This window comes from Gymnoscopelus braueri (assembly GCF_963280865.1).
Source record: "Gymnoscopelus braueri genome assembly, chromosome: 11".
Taxonomy (NCBI): domain Eukaryota; kingdom Metazoa; phylum Chordata; class Actinopteri; order Myctophiformes; family Myctophidae; genus Gymnoscopelus; species Gymnoscopelus braueri.
This window is the reverse complement of record NC_137613.1, coordinates 48222507-48231072: the sequence shown is the minus strand read 5'-3', so window position 1 is coordinate 48231072 and position 8566 is coordinate 48222507.

Sequence of the window (8566 nt, the reverse complement as noted above, 5' to 3'; positions counted from 1 at the left end):
ATGTGCTTAACAGTTACTGACATGAGCCTCCTCCAATACACAAACACACAAAATATGTCTCACAACGTTTTTGGAGCATTCATACTGTCTGCGAATTGCAGACGGCGCCGCTACAAAACGTAAACAAGGAAGTGACTGTAGTCTTGCACATCTCCCCTCGGCCAAAACGGAGGCATCTCTGCCCGGGAAATGAACCCAAGTGTCCGTGGTGATGGGCGACCTCCTTTTACTTCAAGCCTCATACGTGTCTTTTGGTTTGCTATCATGCTGTGATAACACACTCAAGTCACAGATCACATAACACACTCAAAGATCTACAAGCTCATAGCTTGTGGATCTGCTATTCTTTTGTTGTTGAAAAATCGTGAACATTTGTTCAAATCTTTGAATGCATATGTTTTTTAAAGCGAACATTTTTAACTCAAATCTTTGCTTCTGGGGGATTCTTCAAACTTTATTTTTTTTTGTGAAAAACGTATGTTGCCATAATATCAGTGGTTCTCAATTTTTTTTCATTTGAAGGACCACCCAAAATGATATGTACTGTATTTGTCCACAGACCCCCCCATCTCAAAATATTTTGTATTTTGTTTGTAGATTGGCTATTTACACGTAAACAAACAAGCTGCTGTGTGAGCCTTCTGTCAAACACCCCGGACAACACTCCACATGTCCTACCTAGACTCTTCTCCTTCCTGGCTCCCAAACTTATATCGCGTGGAATAAACTCCCCATTGCAGTTAGACCTGCAGACTAACTCCCAATTGTAATTCCGTAGTCTGAGGACTTAGGCTACTCACCTCTTCAGACTTCACCTTAGCCCTTCACTCTCCTTGTATCCCTTCATGCTACTTTCCTTACAATTGATGTTAGTTTTACTATGCAGATATATATTGGTCAGTGGTCACTTCTCATGTTCTTAACCACAAATGTTAAGAATGTGATTTAGATATGTTATTTAGACGCAAGTTGTTTACCTGGCATCCTTGTTTCTTTGAGACATTACACTGTTCTATCTGCACTATTTATGTGTCCATTTATCTTGTTTTTTATTGACTAGAGCAGTGGTTTTCAACCTTTTTCATGCCAAGGACCCTTAAATTGATATATATTTGGCCACGGACCCCCATCTGAAAATGTTTTGTGCCAGGGACCCCTAGAAGCAAAGATTTGAGTAAAAAAAAATCGCTTTAAAAAATACATATATTGAAAGATATGCACACATTTTCAAGATTTTTCAAAAATAGCAGATCTACAAGCTCATAGTGCGGCACTCGGTGCCACGCTATGAGCTTATATATCTGCTATTTTTTAATAGCCAAAGCTAAGTGGTTAAAATGATTTGACGGGGGGCACGGTGGCGCCTGCAGTCGGTAGCGCTGTCACCTCACAGCTAAAAGGTCCTGGGTTCGATTCCCGCCGGGGACGCTGTGGGCGCTGGGGACGTGTTCTCTCCTCCGCGTCATCAGTGCCCATACCCTAGGTGGGGTTGGCGAAAGGGCCTTTTCTGTGTGGAGTTTGCATGTTCTCCCCGTGTTCCCTAGGGTAGGTACCCTCACAAAAACATGCAGTAATCCTGGTCTCTATACTGGCTCCCTCTGGTCAGCCAGGGCGCCTGATGGAGGGGAAAGGAACTGCTTGGAATAACGTGTTCCTTCCCCGCGCTACGTCCAACCAGGGAACCTCCCCCTGTCAGGTGATAAGAAGCGGCTTGCTATAGCTCTCATGCATTGAAGGAGGCATGAGCTCGGCTCTAGGCTCTCCCTAGGCTGGCAGAGGGAGTGTAGCACCCAGGATTACATAGACAATTGGCACTGGGTGAAAAAATGGGTTACAAAATCGTGGGATAGAACATTTAAATGGGAAAAAAATAATGATTGTTAACTTGTTTTGCTGGGGACCCCCTGGTACCCCCCAAGGACCACTGGTTGAGAACCACTGGACTAGAGCATGCTTACTCTGCTTATTCCGATGTCACACTTGCTCTGGATAAGAGCGTCTGCTAAATGCCTAAATTTTAACTGTAAATTGTAAGCAGTGAATAAAAGTAAATCTTTCATTCATAAAAACAGAGAAAAGGGCAGGAAAAAAGTAGCCGGTTGGAAAAGTTGTAATGTTTGGCTCTCCAGCCAGTGGCCGGTGCTTGTGTCCCTGATCTAATGTGCTGCCACTTTCCAGACCAAATCTAAAGTAAAAATAACAGTTGTATCATATCTTATATCTTATGTATACACTATTCCTCACTATTCCTTGTTCCTACACACACACACACACACACACACACACACACACACACACACACACACACACACACACACACACACACACACACACACACACACACACACACACACACACACACACACACACACACACACACACCCCTATGCACTAAAATCCAGAGTGTCAAAATGGACCCATAAGGTAGTTTGTTATAGCCTGGTAAACCCTCCCTCCGGAAATCTCATTTGTAATTTATTTCAAAATGCAAATGAGATTTCCGGAGGGAAGGGGGTTTACCATGCTAAGTTTGTTATAGTTGCTGTTAGAAAGTACAAAACTTCTTACAAAAGCCTGGTTTGTTAACTGAGTGAAAACAGTTTACTGTGAGAGGAACTACAGTTTGAAACACAGAAAAGATCCTGGCAGTCTGTGTAGTCCTCCACCCTCAAGTTCCAGGCATTTTTTTTAGGAATGGCAATACTTGTTCAAACCTGCTGCACTGTCAATGGACCCTTCGCTAAGCCCCACCCACTCCACTCTGTGACTGGTGGTGCGAAGTTAGTCACACCCAGGCCTGGCAGCGCCTGGCAATCTCTGCTTCTCACCCATTGACTTGCATGTTAAATGACGGCTTTTCCCCTTAAAAATAATCGATCATTTCAGCAGCAATAGCTTCAAAATCTATTCTAAATCTAGTCAACAAGGCCTGCAGTAGGCTATGCACTGGACAAATGTGCATGACATTATTTCAATAAACTAAAAACACGGGAAAAGTTAGAGGGAGTAATAGCCATGGATACACGACGGTCGTCTGTCTCGACCGTCATGGATGAAATTCAACCTGGTGTTTTCACTTTCTCCATTTATAGCCCGTACATCTACAGAAACGTTCATATTTCAAACATAAAGTGCTTATCCCATGGCTACGGATGTTACATTTATGTACGGGCTCTCAAAAGTACAGGTATCATCCGTATTGTTCAATAAAAAGCATTTTAATCTGATCGGTGGCCATTTTCTCCATATGCTTTCAACTAAGCGACCCAGTGGTGTGTTCTAGTTTTTTTTTGAAGGTATACTATGATTATTCCCTGCCTCCCACACGCACGGCATGCGCGCGTCTATAATTAATTAAATGTAAAAAAATGCGTGTGTGGCCCACAAAAATATTGCATGTTTCTAAAGTGTACTTGCTTAGGCTTGCTTAAAAAAATAGCGTAGGTTTTAAGTGCTCATGTGGCCTAAGTTGCTTCTTTTGGGCTTGTTTTCATAGAACTGGTTGCTTATTTCTCTCGCAAAATCTGGCAACACTGGCTGGTGAATGAAATCACAGAAGACTCGTCCCTAAACACACTCGCCCCGGGTCTAATCCGGCGGCCTCTGTCCGCGAAATGAATGGGGGCGAGTGTGTTTTGGGGCGAGCGTTCCGGTGGTAACTGGAACGCTCGCCCCAAAACACACTCGCCCCCATTCATTTCGCGGAATCATTTTTTTTTACTCTCTCTCGCTTTGCTGCCTGAGCAGCACAGTGCACGTTAACGCCAGTCAGTCAGCGCCGTCAGTTAGCGTATCAGAGCGTATCAGCGTCTCAGATACGCTGTTTTGAACAGTTTTTGAAGGTGTACGGTGGCGACGAAAAAAAATCTCAAGGTGTACGACGTACACAGCATCTGACGGTAGAACCCACCACTGAAGCGACCCTATTGGTTGGTAGGTGTATTGCACACTCTGATACGTTATAACTCTATGAGAAAATGGCCACCGATCGGATTAAAATGCTTTTAATTTAACAATACAGAATATACGGGTACTTTTGAGAGTCCCGTGCATCATTTTAACATCCGTGGCCATAGGGTAAGCAATTTATATTTGAAATCTGAACGTTTATATATATGTACGGACCGTAAATGGAGAAAGTGCAAACACCAGGTTGAAGTTGATCCATGACTGTAACAGGGGTTTTCATGTACCGCAGGGTAAGACTACAGTAGCAGTTAATAAATAGACTAACAAATGAATGAATATACTTTAACGTGCGGAATCCGAAACAAGCAGCGCTGTGATTCTGAATTTTGTTACGATTACGGTGATTAGTAGCCTATTATTGACACCCAGTGTTGCTATGCTCATTTGGGAAGTGCTTGCACTGTATTTTAATGACGTGACGCGCACGTCGCTTAACACCTACACTATAGGTCACACAATGGACCATTGTTATTTGCCGTTTAAGTGCAGATTTCAGCTTAATTGGGAAAAGCAGCCTCCAACGGGTTTGGGTACGTGGTTCATAGTCACCATTGCGTTATCGTGGTATTCCTATATTCTTGCTATTATGTTGCAAATGATTGTGTGTGTGCGGGCGAAATAACATTGACAGCTATGGCAGGTGACGAAAGCTTGCCAGACCTATGCCAGGCTAACAACGGTTGCTAAGCTGGCATTGGACAATCGCTTTTGGGGTGGGGTTTAGCGAAGGGTCCATTGGAAGTGTGTGTGTGTGTGTGTGTGTGTGTGTGTGTGTGTGTGTGTGTGTGTGTGTGTGTGTGTGTGTGTGTGTGTGTGTGTGTGTGTGTGTGTGTGTGTGTGTGTGTGTGTGTGTGTGTGCACACGCGCACACGCGTGCGTGTGTAAGCACCACATGATTAGCCTCGGAAACCCAGGCTTTTTTTTTTGTTACAAAAGAAAAAAAGCCTGGGGGAGCGATGCAGGAACGATGGTCTTGGACCTTGTTATCTCCTAACCAATCAGAGTGCAGAGGGGCGTCGCTCTAAATTAGGTGACGTCAGCGTGCTCCCTGCACAGGCCGAGGGGGGGAGGGGAGGGGAGGCGGGGACATAGATTGGTGAAGCAATCGGAAGCCACGCACAAATCCAGGCGGCTGTGTTTGGGTCCGCCCTTCAAGACCATGGATTGAGCTCGTAGCCTCAGGCTACCACATGATAGGTGGGAAGAAATCTATAAGTATGTAGGATCAGGGTTCCCAGGCAGTGAATTGATGACAATGTCACATCTTTTTTCCTATTTGAAAATATGGCCTCAATGGCTGTAAATCCTTCAGTATTGTACCTGTGGTGTTTGTGTGCTGCTGAAGTGTATTACTACTAAAGTCGTTTGTTCAAATGGCAGTATAGTCAAATGTAATCACGTATGAAAAAGTCTCTACGAAAGTAGTAGTAATAATAATAAGGGTAATAATAATAATAATAATAATAATAATAATAATAATAATAATAATAATAATAACAATAATAATAATAATAATAAATATAGCTGCAAGCAGCAATAAGCGGGTTTGAGGGAAAAGGCAGAGGCAGGAAGAGGCAGGCAGAGAGAAAGAGAGAGAGAGAGTGAGTGAGAGAGAGTGAGAGAGAGAGCGGCAGTTAGAGAGAGAGAGGGAGAGAGAGAGAGAGGCAGAGAGAGAGAGATAGAGAGAGAGAGAAAGAGAGGCAGTGAGAGAGAGAGAAGAACTGAACTTGCATTAATTAACAAAGTCATGATTTTTGTTCAGTAAATTATATTTGGACTGGTTAAATTGGGGTTTGAACCAGGGACCTACAGACTTGCGGGTAGACAGTGTACTGACTGAGCCATTGGATAGACAGAATTGGATTTCATGTGGTAAGTTATCATACAGCATGGGTTGCTTATTATATACATACAAGCTCATAACGCGTCACATTGTAGATCGGCTGTATGTGGTTACTGTCGGTGTTGTATTAATAATTACATCTGCAAAGTAACAAGTAACTAAAGCTGTCATATGCTGTAATTGTAGTAGAGTAGAAGTAACACAAATGGAAAGTAAAGTAAAAGTACCTCAAAATTGTACTGTGCTTTGTAAGCACTTGTATTGGTACTTGAGTAAATGTACATGTACACTTTTCAGCACCATTGAGGAGCCAATGACTGACAGGCTAGGTATCACCAGGCGCACTAATTTCTAGAGTGCAGAGGGACATGGGTTGATATTAATGGTATTAACTCAAAATGTATATATCACACAGCTTAGATTTTTTGATTAAATCGGAGAGTGATGTAAAAAAAATCTGTAGTGTAAAAGTTGCACGTTCATCAAATGTCAATGTATATTGTGTCTTGTGTCTGGGTAGCTCAGTTGGAAGAGCTCTTGACTCTGAACTGGAAGGCCATGGTATCAAATCCTGGCAAAGGCAATACTGCATATGAGTAATCTGGTTCCCCGGTGTATAGAGCATTGTTACAGGTATAGACTCATTTGTTTGTTAATGTTGCTACCCTTTAAATGGCCATGGCCAATAGCGTGGCATTGGGCGCTTAAAGTTAAATATTTGAAAAACAAAACATTATTTAAAAAAAAAGCCACCAGGCCACTAATGAGTTGTGAGTGAAGACAGGTGTGATTGGTGATGAGTGAGAGCAGGTGAGAGGGGTGGATCCAATCCATGGGAATAGGGGGAAGGTTGCTGACTAGATGACTCTTTTCTATACCCACCCTCACTAACCTTAACCTCAGTAAAACAACGATCTAACCTCAAGAAACACTATTTGTAAAACTAAGAACTCCAAATGATGATCACTTCAACACATTGTTGGGGACAGGGATCGAACCAGCGACCTATGGATTCACAGGCTGCCTGATGGTGTCTGCTGATATCTATAGGTTTTTCCGTCTGTTATGAACCAAGCCTCTGTTTCGCTAACTACTCTAGTTCACAAAACATTTACCAATAAAGTTTTTTTTTTGTCTCCTCGGAATGGAAACTAGTGAAAATAGTCGATCTACAAGCTCACAACGCGTTGCTATCTGAAAAGTTGTGAGATTGTAGATCGACTATTTTCACAAGTCCCCCAAGTATGTTCCCAATGTCCCCCACCTGTATGAATGAATGAACCATTGTAAAGCGCTTTGAGCACTTGGAAAAGCGCTATAAAAATGCAATTCATTATACATAAAAAACAACTACTCTCAAAAAAGCATTTCATGTTATTTAAAAAAAAATGCACATTATCAGAGTCATGTTTTGTACAATGCAATTTAAATATAACCTGCAGGGAGTGGGGTTTGAACCAGGGACCTTCTGAACAAGAGGCTAACATTTTACTGACTGAGCTATTCAATCCACAGACTTGGTCAGTGAGAAATCAGAATCCAACAAAACAAAACAAAAGGGGGAATGAAGTACGTCATACATTGAAAATAACTACTCTCAAATAAGCATTTAACGATATCTTTAACAATTGCACATGTATTCATTGATACAGTCATGTTGTGTGCAATGCAATTATAATGAAGTCTGCATGAGGTGAGATTTGAACCAGCGACCCCGTGGTTTCAAGGCAGATGATTAAGCAGTCAAGCCATTGGACCAACAGACCTGAACTGGTGAAAAAGGAGCTCAAACATTTGACACAGTTTCACGCAAATTGCTCAGAAATCCTTGTTTTTCAAACTGCTCAATATGGCGTAAAATCTGAGGGCGGAGCTCACTGGTCAAAGTGATAGATGTGTTCCTCATCAGTCAAGGCACATATGTGTAAGCAAGTTTCACGGCTGTCGGCCAAACGAGGCATGACTTTTGCATGTTTAAAGTTTGCATGTTCAAAAAATTGCTATAGCGCCCCCCTTTGACCAATTGGAGTAAGATTGATTTCAGTGATACTTGGAATGACCCTCTACATTATTGCAAAGTTTCAAACAAATGTGAGTCTGCATGTATGTGTTAGGGGCAGATGAATAATTTTCATAAAACTGCAATATTCATTGGCTCTTAAAAGCTACATTATTTAACTTACAAACTTCTCTTGAAGTGGGATTCTAGATATTGGTCCAAAGTTCATGTATAAAAAGTTTCGTGCAGATTGCTCAAAAATCCCAGGAGGAGATAGATTTTAACTGCTTTTCATATAATTCAAAATGGTGGGAGATCTAAAGGTCAGAGGTCAAAAGTCAGAGCGTGAAAGTTGTTAGGCATGAGGAGACGCATGTGTGTATCAAAGTTTAATGGCTGTAGGTCAAACAGGGCATGAGTTGTACCTGTTCGAAGTTGGCATTTTCAATTGAGTGCTACAGCGCCACCCTTTGGCCAACGGTTTTGAGTTTCGGGTCTTCGCCGTTTGGCATAGCCCTCTACCATATTGCAGAGTTTCGTAAAAAGTGACCACACGGTTAGGCCAGAACTGCAAAAACGGCGGAAGAAAATGATTTTGAAAATGAATTAACATAAGGAAAAAACAACTATGAATCTACAAATTCTAATGAGAAATCTGCCTAGGTTTCAAAACACTCAATGTATGAATTTCTCACGACTATACAGGCCATAAATAATACATTTTAGGAAGGAAGCTGCAGACCATATAAAATGGT